The sequence below is a fragment of the Symphalangus syndactylus genome, chromosome 6, assembly GCF_028878055.3.
Source record: "Symphalangus syndactylus isolate Jambi chromosome 6, NHGRI_mSymSyn1-v2.1_pri, whole genome shotgun sequence".
Taxonomy (NCBI): Eukaryota; Metazoa; Chordata; class Mammalia; order Primates; family Hylobatidae; genus Symphalangus; species Symphalangus syndactylus.
In genome coordinates, this window is record NC_072428.2 from 127,304,615 (window position 1) to 127,325,819 (window position 21,205).

The 21,205-nt window shown below is 39.3% G+C and overlaps 1 protein-coding gene across 2 annotated transcripts in view; it reads right to left on the reverse strand.

The window, feature by feature from the left end:
* Positions 1-20,978, reverse strand: part of PTN (pleiotrophin) — a 113,962-nt gene extending 92,984 nt beyond the window's left edge. Inside the window, exon 1 of one of the 2 annotated variants that reach the window (XM_055284145.2) lies at positions 20,638-20,978. The gene's annotated coding sequence lies outside the window, so the exon portion shown is untranslated. The remainder of the gene's footprint in view (positions 1-20,637) is intronic. The other variant, XM_055284142.2, reaches the window with a different exon arrangement.
* Between the last annotated feature and the right edge of the window lie 227 nt (positions 20,979-21,205).

Here is a 21,205-nt window from a genome sequence, read left to right on the forward strand (position 1 = left end):
CTAATAGTGTTTATCATTGATGCCGAGTTCTTAGATGGTAGATGCTAAAGATATTTTATATATAGGTTTATAATTTCTCCAGGACGAAGTGATTTTTGCTTGATATAAAGATTGGGTGGCTTTTCTTCTGTTTAATCACTACCAGAAATAATTTCTTCTTCTCATCACAACACTATTTAATAATCATTTCTCAGTAGCGCTATGGCCACAGCCTTTGGAATTCAAATATGTGACTCTAGATTTAAACGTAGGTAATCAGCAAAAATGAAATATTGTTTAATGCTTAAATTATGGAAAGTTACCACAGCCTAGAATTAATGCTCTATTTATAAATTAAGTATTGGCTCTGAAAATTTATTTTACTTAAAATAGGCCGTATGTGACAAGGATAAGTAAAAAAATATGTTTAATATTGATATTTAATTTTCAAAAATGCATTGTACTATAAGTTACAAAGTAAGAACTTTGGACTTAACCACTGAAACAGTTATTTTATCTCAGCCCAGGAACAGAAACATGTTTAGTTGAAGCTTAGAGGCCTTCCCTGGCACTCTCCTTCCTAAACCACCCCTCCTTCCCTCGTACATAGACTCATTTTCTAACTCATTATCCTCTTTTATTTTCTTCCTTACTACTTGCTGAAATTTTGCCTACTTATTTGATTTTCCTTAATTGAGAATGAAAGCTCAATGAAAGCAGGTACCTAATAGGTGTTTACTCCCGTGCTATCAGGGCTTAGAAGAATAACATGTGGGCATTCAACAAATATTTGATTGAGGGAAGCAATGGATGGATGTTTTCAACTGGTGACATCTATAGCCCATTTTAAAAATAAAAAACATATCAGTTCATATAGTTATTTTTTAGGAGTGACATGTGAGTTCTGGAGTAATACACTTGCTTTCAAAGTGTTTATATTTGAAACTTGAGATACACAGGCAGTTCTTGCTATGCACAGTAGTTTAGGACCATAAAACTGACCTTGTTTTAAGATCAACCTTAATTATCAATAGGAAAATTATGTTTTTTCCTATGACCTATCATTAAAAACTCTGTTATTCATAAATGTATAGAAAAATTAAAATATAGTAAAATTGATATTTATTTAGTATACTTCCACATAAAACATTAGAAATATTGAGATGTAAAATGTTTGGTTTTGCAAAGTATTTATCAAGAGTCATTAGAACAGCTTGCTTTTCTTTTTTCATAGTACACATTACAATAAAGAATAAGCATTTTTCCGTGCCTTGGCAAATCATCATACACCTTTCTAGATTTGGATTAGCTTCCAAATCTTCACTTATTCTTCACTCTTTCAGTGTCATAAAATAAATCCAAGAATCCATTAAAGTGAGTTACTGACAGCATCAATTCCCTCAGGACACCTTCATCCTTAGTCATATCTGATTTCCTTATTTATAGCTATTAATTTGCCTTTACTAAGTGCCTTTGGCCATACATGGAGAGTCTCTCAAGTGGCACTCAAGTGGCAGCAGCATCAATGTTCCCACCTTCAGTTACTTCTGTAACTCCACTTATGTTTGATCTGAGTTTCACTTCCAGTGTTAAATTATTTCTCATTTCTTGCCTGCACTTTCATCTTTGTTGGCCAATTTCTTCTTTGAATTACCAATTTTTGAAAAACGTCTTGTGAATTTATCATTGTGAGACAAGGAGAAAACAAAAGTACATGGTTTGCTGCCTGTGCCTAAAGTGAATAACAGATTCACAGTGACCAATTACAGACAGACTATGAATGAAGGGATGTGATGGGTAATCAACTATAAAGCAAATTTGTTATGTATGTCATGATTTGTAGATTGTGCAGCTAGCAGTGAAATTTGTATTTATGCAGTTTAAGTATTTTATATACTTTTAGTTAATATATTAATAAATTATGTTGTTGGGGGACTGGTGTGAATTAATTTTACTATGGTAAAGTGAAGACTGTCAGTAATTTAAAACTTCATTTCTTTGCCAAACTTTCAAATGATGTCTGAATACCTTAATGTATGAGAGAAGCTACTTTCAAAACGTGGAAAGTTGAGTTTTTACCCTCAGAAGTCACATATGAAAAACAAAGAGGGATTTTGCTTCCTTAATGTCTTTCCCTGTGAGACAGACAGCAGTAGATATTTAGTCATAGCCATAGCCTAAGTTTAAGAAAACAAAATGTTATAATTGTGTAGTTATATGCTTGAATTTACAAATCAGGATTATCTCAATGGTCTCAAACTTGATCATGTATTAGAATCACCATGAGGGCTTATTAAAGGGCCAGATTGCTGGCCCTACCCTCAGAGTCTGGGGTACTAGCTGAGAATTTGCATGTCTAATGAGTTCTTAGGTGAAGCTGATGCTGCAGAGCCACCAACTTAAACACAATCGGAAGAGTATTCCATGGGGAGAGAGAAGAGAATCCACAGATCGTAATCTAGGAAAAGCATAGACACTGAATCAAGGAAATTAGCAGGATCTTAGAGATCTTTTAGTGTAGGTCCCTCGTTTTACAAATGAAGAAATAGAAGCCTGAAAAATTCAGGTGATTTAGTACAAAATTAGCCAGTTGTAGAGGCTGGTCGAGAACATAGAATCTATTATATTCCAACAAATTCTGGAAGACTGCTAGTGCCATTGTAGGCTATATTTTCAATAGATATATGCCAAATATATTACACACAGACAAAATGGTTCTCAAACTTTAGTGTGTCTGAAAGTAGTCCTGTGGCCTTGCTAAAAATTAACATTCTTAAGCTGGGCACTGTGGTGCATGCCTATAGTCTCAGCTACTTGGAACGTGGAGAAAGAAGGATCGCCTGAGTCCAGGAGTGAATTCCTGGGCTCAAGCTGTAGTGCGCAATGATTATGCCTGTGAATAGCAACTGCACTCCAGCCTGGGCAGCACAGCGAGACCCTGTCTCAAAAAAAAAAAAAAATAGAAATAAAAATTAACCTTCCTAAGCTCTCATCTAAAAATTCTGATTCATAGATAAAGTATGGGGCACTTTGAGACCACAGCCCATGAGATTCTAAAGAACAGGTAAACTGTTCTTTAAGAGACAATGTTCTACGAAGCTGATGTTTTAAGCCAAATAATCTACCCACAGAAAATAACAAAACGCCAACTTAAAAAAAATTTTTTTTGCAAAACACTTTCACAGGCTATGATAATTCCCTCCAAAGATCCTGTAAGGTCAGTGAGGCAACGGTCATGCTCCCTTTTTGAAGAAATCTTGGAGAAGTCTCCATTCCAGGAAGCTCCTCCTTCTCATCTATGGAGAGGGTAATAATACTAAAATGCATCTCACAGAATTGTTTAGAGGATAAAATGAGATGAGATATAGGAAGGCAATTTGTGAATAGTAAAATATTACATGGATGTTAGGTGTTAATGGAAAGCCAAAACAGAGTATGAATTGTTTCAGAGTATGAAACAGAGTATGAAATATCAATTGGGTTATCTGCAGATAAAAGAGTTTTAATTGTACTGTAATAGGCTCATCCTGCAGTAGCTTCCTGATTGGTCAAAGGAAACAGATAAGGCAAAGCTTCAGTGAAATTGCAAGATTTTACCTTCCCAGGCCCCAAATTATCTGGACCAGGAATTGCTGACTGAATCTGAATCTGGAACAACATTAAATATAATATGCCCTGTGTTAAATGGCTTTCTTAGAAAAGATCTTGTCTGATCTCTGTCTCCAGGACATTTCCTGTCTCTTCTGACTGATAATTAAATTGGGGATTGGAAACCAGACAATATTTACTTCCTGAGCATTCTTTTCTTTTAGCAAAGCTGAAAAAATAATTTTAAAGGAAGAAAACTGAAAAAGATCCATTTACCACTGATTCTGCCCTCCCTAGGAAGAAGGATCCCTGGAGTGGGATAAAGAAAATATAGAAAAGGAAGGGAGTGTCTTCACATCCCAGCAGGGCACATGGAGGAGGAGGAGGAGGTGCTGACTATGGACAGCAAGAAGCAACATCCCCAACACAAAACACCCACCCAGGGCAGGCGCCCTTTCAGCAAGGAGCGTAAGAGACTGTTTCTGCCTCCAATAGAAGCCCAGCATTTTGTTTTTCTCCACATATTTTAATCAATATTTACCAAGCAATAACAATCTGGCTTTCACTGTCACCCTGGGGTTGAGTTTCATGAGTAACTACCTTTTCCACTGGCTGCAGAAATAATGACTCCATACATGATTGGCAGAAGGTCATTCATTTGAGCACAGGAAAATAAGCAGTTTCAAGAAAAGAGCTGGCATCTCTGCTTGGGTGAATCAGTACAAATCTAAAATGCAGTTACTGAAATTACAGAAGCCTCTCCTCGGCCAATTGGCCTCTTTTGGAAGACATGGCCTCAAACCATTCCATGTGCAGTGAAATGTCTAGACTTGGTTATAGAGTTTTCTTGAGAGCTGATGCATCCAAGGAACATTTAAAGTAAGAAGCAAAGTAATAAAAAACGTTTCTCAGAAAATAAAAATTGTTAATATGGTCTTACCACATTTTCTGGTGAAAGTATGTTGTGAATGCTTAGGAGGAAGAAGGTACAGTAATGAGACTAGAAATTTACAGCTTAGATGGGAGCCCAGTCACCAATTACCAAGTGCTACAAGCCTGAGGCTACTTCTCATTAAAAGGCCTCCCAGCCATCGAGGGTGTCCACAGTTCAGAGAGACCTCAGAAGCCTGCACCTAGTTCATGCTCAGTTCTTAGGATAATCCTGTCTTTCCACAATTCCTTCAGGCTTGCAACACTCTCTTGCCCCAAATCAGCTCTTCCCCTAGATTTCCCCTTTCTATCAATAGCACTAGAATTCTCCCAAATAGATCAATTTCAACATCTCATTTTTTACTCACCCTTCATGTACTCGCCTCCCATTATAACGTCTAGACTACAGATAGCCTTTATTTTACCTCACGGTGTGTCCAGAAAGAATCCGTCTTAACTATCTACTTACACCAAGGCATCAGCAATTCATTTACTTATTCATTCATTTGTTATTGTATAAAGTATTGGCTAAGAGATGTATAGTGAAGTGGGGAGAGATAGTCATTTAAAGTAACTGTTATATAAGAATGAGTAATCATTCACACCGTAGCCTCTACCAGAACTCACACTTTCTTCCTTATATTTTTCAATCTTTAAACACAAGTCAGGAGACACTACCTCCTGGAAGCCTCCCCTGAATCCACCCTCAGCTGACTAAAATGTCTCGCCAATGGCTTTCACAAGTGTATCATATCTAGTTCATTGCACTGAAATTGCACTGATTAGCTGGTCATGTGCCTGCCTGCTCCCCCCAGTTAGACTGTCCTATTCAAAAACAGGGACTGTGTCATATTCATCTCTGTATTCCTGATACTTAACAAAGAGCCCAGCTCATTGTGTTCATTGCATATTTTTAAATGAACACATGAATGAATGAATGATTATAAAAGGAAACCATAGAAAGCTGTGAAACAGAGAAAGGGGTAAGTAATCATTTTAACTAGGGGAATAAAGGTAAAATTTTCACGGAGGTGATGGTATTTAAGCAAACCATTGAAGTACGCACAGGATTTCCAGAATGTAAAAGGATCAAGGGGTAGGGTAAGGGGTGGTACACAAAGCATTACTTTTAAAAACCTAACTGATTCTCTCCACCTCTGATCTGTTACTTCTTTAAAAATAATCTTTTTATGCCTTACTTTTACCCATTCTTTTCTTCTCTGTTGTGGAGAACCTTCAGTGACTCCTTACTATCTAACTCGATGTAATTCAGGCAGCTTAGCTTTCACTTGAAGCATCTTGCTGTCATTCCTAACATTTTTTTTTCTAACCCTTGCTTCCACTCTTGGCCACTCACTCTCTGCACAAATCAGGCCCCTCTGTTTTCTGTCTCTGAGGTCTTGCCTTGGATCATCTCTTTGGCTTTCCTCTTTCTTCATGCGTTGCCTGGGATGCTTTCCCCATGTCTTTCTGCCATACACAATGCAACCGTGTCTTTGAAAATCCTACCCTTTCCCAGAACATTGGCATGCAACAGGAGGAGGATCACTTGAAGCCAGGAGTTCAAGACCAGCCTGGGCAATATAGCAAGACCCCATCTCTAAAAGAAAAAGAAAAGAAAATCCTATCCTTTACATGCAGCCATGCTTTTCCACTCCAGACCAGATTGTCTTCCTTCTCTGAAAAAAAACACCAAACCACTCTTTAATCATTTCATTTGATATTCGATTTTCTAGCTCTAAGTCTGCTTTGTCCCTTTTATGAGGATGAAACTAAGATGCCTACAGGCCAGGATCATGGACAGCGTCCTCTTGGAACATGCCCAGTGTCTCATATTCTATTAATTAAAAATCCTTGACAACTGAAGCAGCCCTCTAAGGATATATGAGAGGCTCTGGACTTCAGGTGGACACCTTGTTATTCAGCTACTGGATGATGGGTGTGGGTACTTGCAGTAGATTTAACATTTAATTCAGTGAGAAGAAATAAAAATTATATTATCAGTTTGGTAAGGAAATCACTAACCATATTATAAAATAAAAATGTCTTACTTCCCTGTTTCAGCTGTAGAATTATAGCTATAGTTATTTTAACTTCTTCCATGCTGCCAGATGAAACACCCTTTTAAAAATTTTTACTGTGTGACTAGCCCTTTAAGATAGATCACTGCTTTTACCCTAGCTCTTGTAATCCTGAAGTTTCTTCATGCTTTGCAGCTTTTTAGGCTTTGCCCCTTGTCAAACTACATCAATACCAGTCTCAAACCTGAATCATAAAAGACATTTTAGAGAAATAGACACTCAAGGCTCATGTAAAGGAACGACCTATCACACACAACAGGCTGCAGGGCATGGAGAATCCATCACCTAACCTTTCCCAGCCTCTGTTCATCTGTGTCCCACTGTTGGATGTCCAAGCTTGACAGTGAATGCTTTCCAATGGGAAACTGTAGCAGGATTTTTTTTCCCATCCTTTGGTCCCTATTGTATGTTCAGCTGCACTGGAGCTAGCTGCTAATCAAAGCCAGAGACTCTCAACACAAACAAACCCGGCATTGTGGCCTCCCCCAGGGATAGAACACAGCAATTCAACAAACAATTTAGTCAGGTGATGGCAGGCTGGAGAAACAGACTGAGCAGCTCCTAGACACCCTCCTGCTTGTACTCCCAGCGGTCCCTTTCCTCAGCGCAGGCATGTTGAAACACCATGCCAGGCCAACTGGTGTTTGAGAAAACAATGGGCAATCATATGCAATCAAGGAGGGTAATCTAACAGCAGCATTCCTTATCCAAGACACGGTAACCTCTTGATCATAAGGAGGTAGAAATAAGTAACATAGTGTGAAGAAATATTCCTGGATACTGGCTAGAGGGAAGAAAGGAATCGTGAACCAAAATATCTTCAAATACTCACTGGACCCTTGACATTGAATAGGGGAATGGATGTAGAAAAGTATGACGTTTAAGAATTTTGTGGTTAGAAATATTTGGACTACACCCTCAGTTCTATTTTTTACTAGTTTTTGATCTTGGACAAGTTACTTCTGTGACACAGTTCCCCCATTTAGGAAGAAAAATAGTCTTCACCCCATAGGGCTGTTGGGAGCATTTAACCTAGCACTGAATGTAAAGTTCTAGTATTGAACTGTCCACTGTATAGAAAGCACTCCAATAAGTATTAGCTATTATGACAGTATTATTAATGCTGGTGAATTGTGCTCAGAAAGTTTAAATGATGAGAAATAATAAGAACAGAAAGCAAGGCCTTCAGCTCCTAGAACTAGTTGGTGATAAGGGAGCAAGTCTCCTTGGTCTTGGCAGTTCCTAGGAACAATGTCTTAGAGGTGCTGGCAGGTCTTGATTTTGACTTATTGCCATGGGTCCTCAGCAAGGGAAGTTAGGGACGCCACTGTCCAGGGTGAAGGTAGAGGACAAGGTATGCCTTCAGACAACAGCAGGAGCTTGGCTCCAGGTACCTGAGCACTGATGATGGAACCATCATCTAAGTACAAAGGACAGAGCAGAAGAAAAAAGCTGGAGATGCCAAAGAAAATGATTACTCATGTCACAATTTTGCACTATGGCAGCCAGTTAATATTAATTCTTGCCAGAGTTTCTGGAGGTCCAGACATGGGACAAGAGAGGAATAGAAAGTAGTAAAAAGTTACTCCAATTCTATGCAACAATAAGCATGGATTGAGTACTAAATGCAACTGGCATATAGTGGGTACTCAATCATTTTCAGGAATATCCATACTCAATGCATATTCAGGAAGTGGTTAAGTGAAAGACCTAGACACAACCATAGGAACAAACAATGAGGTTCAGCAACAAGAAACATAGCCAGTGAAACTCAAAATTAATACAATGGCTTCCTTTAAATATAAAAGACAGTGATGCAAGATTAGCAATTGAAGTAGTTTCTTATGGAAACCTCCAAATGAAAATAATGCCAGTTGATCAGGTGCGGTGGCTCACACCTGTAATCCCAGCATTTTGGGAGGCTGAGGTGGGTGGATCACCTGAGCTCAGGAGTTCGAGACCAGCCTGGCCAACATGGTGAAACCCTGTCTCTACTTAAAATACAAAAATTAGCTAGGTGTGGTAACATGCACCTGTAATCCCAGCTGCTTGGGAGACTGAGGCAAGAGAATTGTTGAACTCAGGAGGTGGAGGTTGCATTGAGCTGAGATCGCACCACTGCACTCCAGCCTGGGCAACACAGCAAGACCCTGTCTCAAAAAAAGATGAAGAAGAAGAAGAAGGAGAAGGAGAAGGAGAAAGAGAAAAAGGAGGAGGAGGAGGAGGAGGGAGAGAAGGAGGAGAAGAAGAAGAGAAATACCCAACCTAAACTTTTTTCTGAACTGAAACAGAATATTGAACATCACATATTATAGCAAATAGCAATCAAGGCAGAAAACCAGCCCCCAAATCTAGAAGGCACATGTGCAGCAAAGCCCTGGCTGAAGGAACCCTGATGTGCTCCAGCCCACAAAAAGCACATTTCAGTCTCCTGCTTTTATGATCCACCACTAAAGGTGGGGAGGACATGAACGAAAACAATGCATTAGACGGTAGAAAGGTTTATGGAAGAGTTGGCTTCAGGCACCAGATTGTCCAACTCTGGGCTCTGCACCCAAGATTCCTCAGGCCCTGTTTTGGGAAGGAACTCTTCACTAGAACAGCAGATAATGCTTTGTCTTGAAACACTCCCTCTGAGAAAATCAAGAAGAGGACCAGGTTTGCTCCACGGAGCTGGTGTGATTTCATGGGACTTTTATGGCAAGAGGCGCCTGGAGCCGAGGAGATGTGGAAAACAAAGAAGGCAAATCCACCCTAGAGGAATCTCCTTAGGATACACCATGACAGCTAGATGGGCCATAAGGACCCTATGGCATGCTCAATACTTCCTTTTAGTGGCAGAAGCCTCAATCCTATCTAATAGAATTTTCTGTGAGGTCTGAAGTTCCTCTGTCCAGGAATGGGGCTTCTATCTATGGGATTCTTGGGTGTTTTCTCTAAAGCCTCAGTTCAAGTCCAATGCTGTCTCTTTGGTCTTATTGGTCTTGCTGCCTTTGACATAAAGGGCTTCCATTTAACATCTTGTGAAAGAACGTCACTGGATGAGACGTTAGAAACCCACAGAGTCAGCCTGCTTTTAGGAAATGTGGATCCGTCTGTTTAGAGAGAAATTGGTAGAAATCCACATCTACCCACTTGTTCCTGCTGAATTGCTTCTAATCTGCTTCTCCAAACCAAATTCATTTATTACAGCCTTGAAGTACATCTTCAAATCCCCAGATATCACATATCAGAAGGCAAACTGTAATTCCCTAACCATCAGACTAAAGCCGCAATTTAAAAAGGCTAAAAATCACTTCAGGCCAAAGTTGGTGGAAATCCCAATACTGGCACAGATACTAAACGCATTTGACTTTCACTCCTCCTCTGCAATAGGGAATGTGATGGTCAAACCCAAATTTGATCTCACTCACTTTAAACTCGAGCCAATTGTTCACTAGTCATTCCAAATAATAACAGAGCAAATAACTCCCTGAAGGATGCCAAGCCCTGGAGCGACACGCATCAAAGAGGTTTGCTGATCTTGCAGTTTACCCACCTGCAGTGCATCAGGCCCACTCCCTTGGGCCCCACAGCAACTCCAGAGTTTCTCAGGCTCTTGAGAGGAGCTAAGTGGTTAGATCCAACCTGGGTGGGACCAGGCAGCTGTGTCTTCCCTGGGGAGACTTTTACCCTTGGATATATGGAAGGGTCCTTTAGGGTAAGAAAGAAAGACCTTGTGTACTCAGCTTGACCTTTAATTGGCACACACCGAGTTCTCCAGGATTATTTGTTCCCATCTAAACAGCACATCTGCAGGGACAAAGATTTTTATTTGTTTGTTTGCTTTATGAGATGTTTGTTTGCTTGCATTTTTCCAGTGCTGGCTCTTTTATAAGCATTCATAACATTAATTTACTTAGCATTTTTTATGATTCTAATTTACCCATACCAAGCTAAATAAATTGAATTTCCATCTTAATTGGCTCATTTGGTAGAATCAAGTGCACATGTTAACATGTGCATAGCTGTTAAAACATATTGCATGCATCACTAACACTGTTAAAAAGCAGGACACCCAATTATGCATCTAACTATTTTTAAAAGTTACATCAGAAAAACCGTAAAGGTATATCAGGGTGCTAACAGTGGTGCCTATTTTAAGAATTGTAAGTTTTCTTTTTTATAAAATTTGAATATCTTGTACCTCAAACATGTATTTTTCTAGAACGGGAAAAATAATATGTTTCTTCAGGTACATTCGTGTTTTCCTAATAAGAAACATCATAATGGAAAAAAACAATATTTCATTATTTTTCACATGGTTAAAATTAATCAAACTTTTCACACATTTGACCTGCATTGAGCTATATTTGAGATTCTGCATATTCCCAGAAACATTATTCAATAATGAAATGTATACTGTAAATAAGAAAAGATAATAGGAAGAAAGGCTTTATTTTATTGTTTCAAGATTTAAGCACAGACACCTGTTAAAAATAATCTAATAAACTACCTGTTTTCTCTCCTCTAGCAGCTTCTGGCTTGCTCATTTGAATTCCCTGAAACATATCTAAAGAAATACATTGCACAGAGAGGGCAATTTTTTTTGTAATAAATATTTTTTGAGGAGCTGACTTGACCCTTGAAATCCAGTTCTTTCAAGACGCAAAGTATGTTTTTTAAGCCAACAATCTGATGTTCATAAGCTCACAAATGAAGGCCACCATATGTTAAAACCTCAGAGATAATTCTGCTACTGGGCACAATGATCCCATGGCTAGGTCTTGAAAAAAGCCATATTCACATCAAGTAAGAAAGCCATTATGAAAACACTGTTCTAAAGTTTTATATGGTTTCTGCTATAGTTTGGATGTTTGTCCCCACCAAACCTCATGTTGAAATTTGATTTCCCAATGTTGGAGGTGGTGCCAGATGGGAAGAGTTTGGGTCATGGGAGTAGATTCCCTCATGAGTAGATTAATGCCCTCCCTGGTGGGGTTTGGGAGGGTGGGTAAGTGAGTTCCCACTCTTAGTTCCCCTGGGAGCTGATTGTTAAAAAGAGTCTGGTACCTTCCTGTCTTTTTTGCTTCCTCTCTTTCTGTGTGATGCCTGCCCCCTTTCACCTTCCACCATGAGTGGATGCCATCTGAGGCCTTCACTAGATGCCCAATCTGGAAACTTTCAGCCAGCAGAATCATAGGCCAAATAAACCTTTTTTCTTTATACATAACCCAGCCTCAGGTATTCCTTTATAGCAACACAAAACAGACTAAGAGAGCTTCTATTTGTTTTAGCCTGAGTGAAGATTTTCTTTGTTACCTAAGACTGTTACCACAATATGTTCCTTATTAATTAAATCTGGACTCTGAAGCAAAAAGCCCTGGCTCTTTCTCTGGGCAGCCCAGTGTCTTCAAGGAAGTCACAAAGATGGATGATTTCTGGTCTAGTTCCATTATGGTATGGAAGGAAAGAGTCTAGGCCGGGCGCGGTGGCTCACGCATGTAATCCCAGCACTTTGGGAGGCCGAGGCGGGCGGATCACGAGGTCAGGAGATCGAGACCACGGTGATAACCCCGTCTCTACTAAAAATACAAAAAAATTAGCCGGGCGTGGTGGCGGGCGCCTGTAGTTCCAGCTACTTGGAGAGGCTGAGGCAGGAGAATGGCGTGAACCCGGGAGGTGGAGCTTGCAGTGAGCCGAGATTGCGCCACTGCACTCCAGCCTGGGCGACAGAGCGAGACTCCGTCTCAAAAAAAAAAAAAAAAAAGAGTCTAATGCAGTTATAGATGTTAAAATGTGAAAGAAGGGAAGACTCTAACACTAAGTAAACATATGACATTTATCTTTTTCATATTAAGAATGAAATTTTCTAAACACTTTTCATTAGCTTTTAAAGCAAATGAAGAAGGCAACATTTGGATCACTTACACCCTCTCCAAGAAAGACCCCAGCGGAAGCACTGGTAAGGAGGCCCAAGCGCAACATCTGGCCAGGGGCTTTTTACACTTAAGGGAACTTCAGTGAAGTCAATAGCAAATCAGGTGGTGTCCGCAATTTTCTTTCATAAATAATCATACATTGTAAATATTATTTGGTCACAAAGATGTAAGTTTTAGAAGTTTTGCATACAACATACAATGATCCTCATCATTTTTATTAAGCTATGGACATCATGACTGGAGTGTTCTGATTTGTCTCCTGTTCCCTCAAGTTTGTTGAATTAAACTGTTGCGGCTTGCTACTCAAAGAGAGATCGCCAAACTAGTAGTACTGCAGTCACCTGGGAGCTTGGCAGAAAAGCATACTCTGAGATTTCACTGGAGACCTACTGAATTTTGGCAAGAACCCTGGGTGACTGGTATGCACATGAAAGTTTGAGAAGCACAGTTAACCAACTATCATATAAATGAACTGCTGCTAGCCAATTACTAAGGCTTGTATTTAGTGAGAATAACCAATTAAAAAAAAGTGAAATGTAGCTTTCAAGACACTTCAGAAGGAACTATAACATAATCTGAGGTAAAAGAAAGCATGCCTGTTCCAGTTTAGCCTCATTTAAGATGTCTTCTCACTTTTTTTTTTTTTTAGTATGATTCATTTCTTTTTCTTCATTCCTGTCACACATCTTACTTCCTCCTCACTTTGTCAGTCAAACTTACCTTCAAGCAACTTAGGCAATCTCTGGGTGTCCTGAGAAAATGACAATGACAATAGCAGGATTGGGGAACCAGAAAGGAAGAACTTGCCCCACTGACTTTATTAAGTTCAGTTCATGTTCAGTATAACAGTTTAGAGCTTAGAGATATTGCGTCGTGACCACTGACCTTTACCACCAACCTATGAGGTTGGCAAAACAAGTAACATCATCATCATTTCCCACTTAGAGCTAAAAAACCTAAGATTCCAGGAGATTCAGTGACACATTCAGCAGCCCATACCAAACAACAGGCGGACTGTGGTGAGTTGCTGGTTCCTGATTCCAAACCTTAACTCCTTCCCTGGACTGAAGCCTCTATCAGCAGGGGTCAGAGAGAATGTGGTTATGAGCATCACTAAGGTCAGCAATAAGATGCCTATCTCTTGGATTTGGAGTCTCCTGTATGCAAAATGCTCTCCTAGACCTTATGGGAAGGGATGAGGTCAAAGAGTCTGTATTGGAGACTTTGCCTGCCCAACCCCCAGGCCTTGAGCACGATCACATGCTCCGTATGTTTCCTTCCAGAAGAAAGGATTTTCAATCTGCATTTAGAGAAAAGGAAGAAAATGGTATGAGCATGTGGAGGGGCGAGGCCTTTCAAGAAGCATGGAATTCCACCTAAGATTTTGCTTGTATGTTTGTTGCAGATGCCAAGTGGGCATGAGAAAGAAAAGCAATTCAGGAGGGAGAAGAAGTGAAGACTTGCATCTGGTGCTGCTTCACCATGATCGTCATTTTCACCATCCTGCTCAAACACTCCCAGCAATCAGACTCTATGTTCAGTACTTCACACTGATTTTCTCAATTACTACTCAGACGTCAGTCCTGGAAGGTAAGTATGTGCTCCCATGTTAGAGATGAAAACACTGAAGTAAGGAAGACCACAATATTTGCTCATGGTCACAGAGCTACTAAGAAGTGTCGTGGTTTATACCTCAATATTTTGGACCTTGGAGCTCAAATATTGAGCCATTAAGGCTACTGTTTCTAATGTATCATCTGTATCCACGTGCCCTATCATATGTCCAGGCTCCTTGATTCCACCTCTTAAATCAGAACCACTGAAGATGGGCTCCAGGCAGCTGGAACCTACACATGACGCTAGTTAATCTGATAAACACTGAAGAGAGGGAACTGCTGCTGTAGGTTATTTGACCTCCAACTGTACATACATTGGATTTGGGGTGTGACATGAGAGACAAATGGGAGATAAAATCTATTTATTAGCCTAAGAAAGAGATGGCATTATATTACAGAGGAATAAACGCAAACTAGGAATTTTAAGACTTTTGTTTTCTTATCTGTATGTCATTGAATATGGCCCCCTTAACTTCTCTAAGCCTGCATTTCTGTATCAATTTTTTTAAAATCCCACTCAATCTACCTGAGTAGAGTTACAAAAATATGATGAAAAAATAAATGTGCAACATTCTGAAAAAAAGGCCTTATAGCCACATAGAAGTTATAATGAAAATAATGCTCCAAATGACTAACTTTGTCACTTTGAATAATACGGTTTGTTAAAGAAGAGGTAAGTAAGGTTTTCTCCATTCTGGAGGTAGTCTTGAATCAGAAACTATGAAAAGTTTAAAATTATCAAGGTGAAATATGATTAGGAAGACACTCTAGAGAACTGGCAAGCCTATATGACATTTGGAATGAAGGGAGTGAAGGAAAGAGAGTGGGAGAAGTTTCTGGAAGTTCGAAGTTGAGAATGGGAATGCTTGGGCTTAAACAGGAAATTGGCACCAGGTTGTTTGGTAAGGCAAGGGGATTAGGCATAGAACACAGATGGTCAAGGTGGGTGGAACAAATTAAATAGGCATTTAGAGTTGCCTATTTATTTTCTCACTCATTTGACATCTTCAATGGTTCTATGCTAAATATGCTAGGGTTCTTGAGAGAATGAAAGACAGCCCCTGCCTTAATAGGGTGCACAGGTTGGATGGGGTGGGGCTGGTGTCAAATAGTGAGAAAGGAGGAGCTGAAGTCACTATAAGGGGTGATGGAGAGACCTCGAAGAAAAGAGAAGGGAAGAAATACAGCTCCACCTAGAGGGGGCATTTGTCTTGGAAAGCCTTTGGTGCCTTCAGTTTCTGACTCAGGATTTTACCCAAATTCCACAGTTGAAGTAGAAGGATTTGCCTTCTTTCCCTTCATGTATATGTTTTCATTAAAGGACACTCTTCTCTTCTGGTATAAATTTTCCTGAAAAGGATATCTACAGTGAGTGCCATGTCTTAAAAATTATATTGATTCTAAATAAACTCAATCTGAATTCTTAAGATGTCACTTCTAATAATTTGTTTCTGCTACGTTATGTGGCAAATGTGAAATGAAAACATGAAGGAATTAGGAGTTCAATTTCTCTTCCAGGATAAACAGCATTAAAGGAACAAACAGACATAATGCTTTTGAAATAGATGTTAAGTACCATTTAGCCTTTTGTGAGCTCCACTTTCCTTTTTCTCACAAAAATGTGATCCCTTTGTCATTGGAACTGCTTAGGGCAACAGTTGTACATTTCCTTTAACCTGTGTTGTAGTAATTAGTGTTTTAATGTTCTTACGTATATATTGAGTAGATCATTAGCTGCTTGAAGACATATTTATTTGTCCTGTGTCCCTCATCACACTACCTACCATATAGTATGGCAGTCACTAACCGTAAAAGTCTGGTAGGGATAAAAATAAAATAACAAGAAGTCCTTTACTTCAATCTCCTCCTCCAAATAGAATTGTGCCCGAATGATTTCCTCCAGTATTCATTGAAAAAATATTAAAAATGTGAGTCTAGAGCTCATTAGAGAGAATCTTCCTTCAATTCTCTTCAGATTTGAGAACTTTCCTTGTGAAGCAGTTAAAGCTCAAAGAAGAATTGTGACAATACTAAAGCATTTGGAGAGGAGAGAGGAAGGCGGGGAACTGAAATATTTGGAAATAAATGTACACATTTGGAAGATGAGAAAAAAAAAAGCAAAACAAAAGGTGAAGAAAGGAGTGCCCAAAGAGATTAGGAAAACATTAAGACAATAACATATCAAGGAGGTTACAGTACGAGACAATCATAAAACGTTGGGATTAGCAACCCGTGACTTTTAAAGCATCTTTTCCAGAGATGGGTGAGGGTATAATGGATTTTAATTGAGATCTCCTTTAAATACATTTCTAATAAAGAATTTCACAAGTTCACACCACTTACCAAACACACAATATTAGATATTGTGAAACCATAGAGACAGACACCATGTTCTATTTCTTAAACATACTACCTTGTCCAGCACAATGTAGTATCAGGCATCCAACATACGTACAATAAATATTGTTAAATTGGCTGGCCACGTGAGCAAGAAAAATTGTATTGTTGGAGTAGGACCCCGGGAGGATGTGATGGAGATGAGTAACTCCAGCTGCACTGCTACATTGATGTTGGGAAACTGAGAAGAGAATGAGGTCAACATTGCAGTGATGAAAATGTTGCCTGACCCTTAGCCAGGGTCTTGAATCACAAAAAAAAAAAAAAAAAAAAAAAAAAAAAAAAAAAAAAAAGGGGGAAAAATGCCATTGAATCAGTAGAGAGGGCACTGGTGTTGAAAACATCAGCTAGGAAGGTCCAAGCTTCCACGAATGCCAACACATGGGCAGGCATTCCTGGTACATCCGTACATAGAGAAATGTATGCCATCATAGCAAGAGGGAACTGGGCAAGACGTTCTGGGACCTGTTGAGTGGGAAATAGTGGCAACCGAATTAATGGAGAAATGAGAGAAAAGAGGGAGAAATAGGTAAATGTAAAAGCAGGAAGAAAAGGGAGCAAAGGGTTAGAGACACAGAATGCTATTTGTGTTTTAAAATGACGTTTTAGCTTTTGCTAAGAGCAATTCTTAGAATTAAGAGCCCAATTATCAGTTACTATGACTCACTTTTTTCAAGATTAATATGCAGCACTTGATTTTTGTTACACCATGTGTGACGTTAAAAAAAAATCTAAGAATTCTATTTTTAGAAAACTGGATATGATTTTTTTCTATTTGATATCACTTTATCTAAATCTACTATGAAAAAATGGTTCAATAAATAAACCCTAGAAAAATGAATTAAATTTCATTTCTAAAAATATCTCAAACATGAAGGAGTCATTGTATTCCTTGTCCACCCTGAAGAAATAGGGATTTGTGGTGAATGTGATCTACATAATTAAGTCCACAATATTACCATATTTACAATACCCTCGGATAATGTTTCATCATAGCTACCCTTTTAAGCTACTGTTTTAACTTCTTATTTACTAAATGCCAAAATAGAAAGAAAAAGAGGCTTGCTATATTTTACAATCTAGAAATATTGTAATGACACCGTGAAAACTATGCCGCACACTAGACTGGCTTGAAGTGGATGGAAAAATAGCCCAGTGGGTGGAAACTTGAATTGTCCATAAACATCAGAAGGAAAAACAACGTTCCATGAGGTCATGGCCCAAATTCCACTTAAGCCAATTGACTCTGGATGGAAAAAAGCAAGCCTAGCTCATAAAAAGAAGGTTCATATCTGAGTATCATTTTGCCTCCCCTCCCACAGCAGTGACACGACCTTGTGCCAGAAGGAGACAAAAACTCTTCGATTATTCATTTAGAACAGAAGCCAGAGGAAAAAGCACTCCTCACCCTTATGGAGAAGCCCAACTCAATGTCACTAGCAAAGCCATGGAACAAATGCCATTGGAGGGCTCCCACTCAGCCTCATGCTCCAGAGAAAAGCACATCTCAAATTGGGCTGAGGTGCACTCAGGTGTGGAGGACGTTTGCACTCATCACGTTGGGTGGTCTCAGTCTGGACACCTCCTTCAGGAGAGAAGTCAAGAACAACTCCCCATATCGTTAGGCCGCCATATTAAAAAGCATAATTTTTAGAGAACTGGAATTTGCATTCTGAATTCTGACTTCAGGCCCTCAATCTGTTGTTAATTTATCACACCATTTTCAATGAGCCGGGTAAACTCAGTTTTGTGGGAAATTTTTGAATAGTAATTAAAAACGCCACATCACAAATAGGAGTATGATCAGAATTCATGTGAGAATGCCATGTCAGTGAGAAAGCAAAATATCTTCAAAGGAAAAATAAAATATTTAAAGTTAAAATATTTGATATCTAAGATTGATTTTATTTAAAAAAGTGATTCAACTATCTGGGGATCTTATTTCTCTCTGTTGTTTTCAACAACTAGTTTTTTATGAAATTTTAAACCAGGCCCTTGACTTGACTGAAATTTTTTTTAAAAAATTAAAATGCTCATTAAAAAGAATGTAGCTCTTGTTATGTGTTGCTATATGTGAAGCCCAAATAAGGCACATGGAAAATATCAATAAATTAATATGTTTATTATTCCAAATCTCATGATCTCATAGAAAGAGGTCTAAAAAAACAGAGAATTATATACTATATATATAATACATTAGCGTATAAATAGGTATACCTTATTACTCTAATTCTCTATAATATCTCATTTAAAGTCAGGTAATTAAAAAGTCATGTATCTAATAGTACTTTTATTTATCTCAAGCTCTAGCTTTGAGAACATAATGCATTTGCATCGACAAGCAAATAGCTGGAACACAGCACCTAATGCTGTTATATGTGGCTTCAGGTGGGAGTTCCTTATAGTGGCTTTTCACTAAATGCAGAAAAAGATGTCCTAAAGGGAGCAAGTGAGCAGTGGCAGAAAAAAGATCACTTTCTATTTATTTAAAGTGCAATTAGAGAACTTAAGGCCCAAGTTTCTTAAGGCACAAAAGAATGGCATTAGAGTTTTTTTTTTTAATAATATAATTTTTTAAAATCTCATCTTCTAATTTAAATGAAAAAGTACAAATATTGCCAGTCTGAAATAACTCATGTCCCAATGGAAGAAAAAAATATTCATTCTAATTTCCTCTGAATTTAACTGGACTATATTTTTTAAATGACTTGGCCTTTCAAGTGCATAATTTACTTAAAAGGAAACATAATGAAGACGGAAAATACAGCTTTATTCTCTGTGTTAGGAGACTTCTCTTTTGTTTCATTGTTATTAACTTGCAATATTTCTACTTATCAATGCATTCCCAGATAATTAAGGGGCTAAAATGGGCCCTGCTGTTTCATCAATTCCACATTTGCCTAGGATTATAAAATTGTTTCATTATGTTATTAGTTCAAAAGCTCTTTTTGGTAACTCCTGAATCTCCTCCCAGACCCCTCTCTCCAGCACACACACACACACACACACATCACCCCTTTCTCAAGCTGCTAAAGCAAAATGCCTGATAACTCTTAAAATGAGAGATGCCCAAGGACTAGAGCTTTAATATTTTCTCCTCTTAGGACCCCTACCCCTCCTATTTTCTGAATGTGTCCCAAACTTACAAAGCAGCTCTTAACAGACACAAGCGTGAGTAAACACTAGAGTGTATATAAACTGCATGTGTGTGTTCCTGTAAGTGTGTGTGTGTTGTGTCATGTTATGTCATGGAAAAAGGGGTGTGTGTGTATGGAGAGGAGAGAGGAGGTTTCATTTTCCATCTATTAAGTAAGAAAGGAGTTGAATATATTCCTCTCAAAAAAATTTTCTTAACTTATTAGGAACAACAACTCAGAAATTCTAAATATCTAGTAAATTGGTAACAAATATATCCTAAATTTATGTGGGTCAAATTAAAAGTTTAAGGGTCTATGTACAGGGCAGTTCTTTAAATTTGCATTCAAATGAGAGATGGGACTCCAGGTGTGTCTTCTAAACTTTGGACCTAACCACTTCTGGAACCATTCCTGGGCTGTCAGGTGGGAAGAGCGGTGCCAGTAGTTCTGTGAGAGACGTTCCATGTCAGCTAGCACTGGGAGGAACAAGCCCCCACAGCTTACCTAGAAATGTCAGCTAAGAGTCATGGGCTGGCGGGCTCTGGGGCAATCAGAGAATCAGAGAGAGATTGGGAAAAAGAGAGCTGCTTGTTCAGGCTGCCTTACTTTCTCTCCACCTACCCAGCCAGAGACACACCTACTAAAGCTCCAGGTTTTACAAAAAGCAAAGATGCACTCTCCAGCCCACCCTGTCTTGCTCTCCAGCTGGTAGCTGGAACACGGTCCAAATGCATGCTTAACATCACAAAAACTTCTTTCCTTTCACTTAGCTAAGCACACCCGAACTAACCTAACCTGAAACCCCAAAAATATGCCTCCCTTGGCCTCTGGAGCAAGTCAGTTTTGAAAGCAGTCCTATCAGCAAAGACACCAGGCAGCCTCTCTCACTCCTACCACCATCATCTGCTGGCACCCAGAAAAGTGGCACAGGGTGAAGGCAAACTCGATCGAAGAGCCCTCCGAGAAATCGTACATTCCTCTCACTTACTTTGAGTTGCAAACGTCCTCTCTGGCGCTCAGTCTGCCTTTGTTGCGAGGGGCGAGGTTGCTACTGCTGAGTCCAGGTACCCGGCTCGCTGCAGCTTCTGCTTGGGCGGCTGCTGCTCTCCCCGCCTTCTGGACGGATGACTCACTGGTCTCTTTCTTCCCCTCTCTCCACTTTGGATTTTCCTCTGCTCTGGGGCTCTCTTGGCGGGATTTTTGGACTGGAAGGCGGGGAACCTGATTCTGCCTTTGACTCAATTACGCCCTGACAGGGAGGGAATGGAAGAGAAATGGAGAATGGGAGGGATAAGAGGAGCGGGCCAGGAGGACGCAGGCTGGGCGAGGGAGGGGAGAGCGCTTTGCACTCGAGAGCTGATTGGGAAGCTTATTAAAAGCTGAAATACTCCAGGGGCAGTCTCTCTCCGCGGAGCAAGAAAACGGATTTGAACCAAGAGGCCATGAGATGATACCTTGTTTTGTTTTTAGCAGAGACGAAACACAACATTTCTTTTCCAAACTCCACCCATGATTTATTCTTCAGATGAGTGCAAAGCCACTTTGCCAAATAGGAT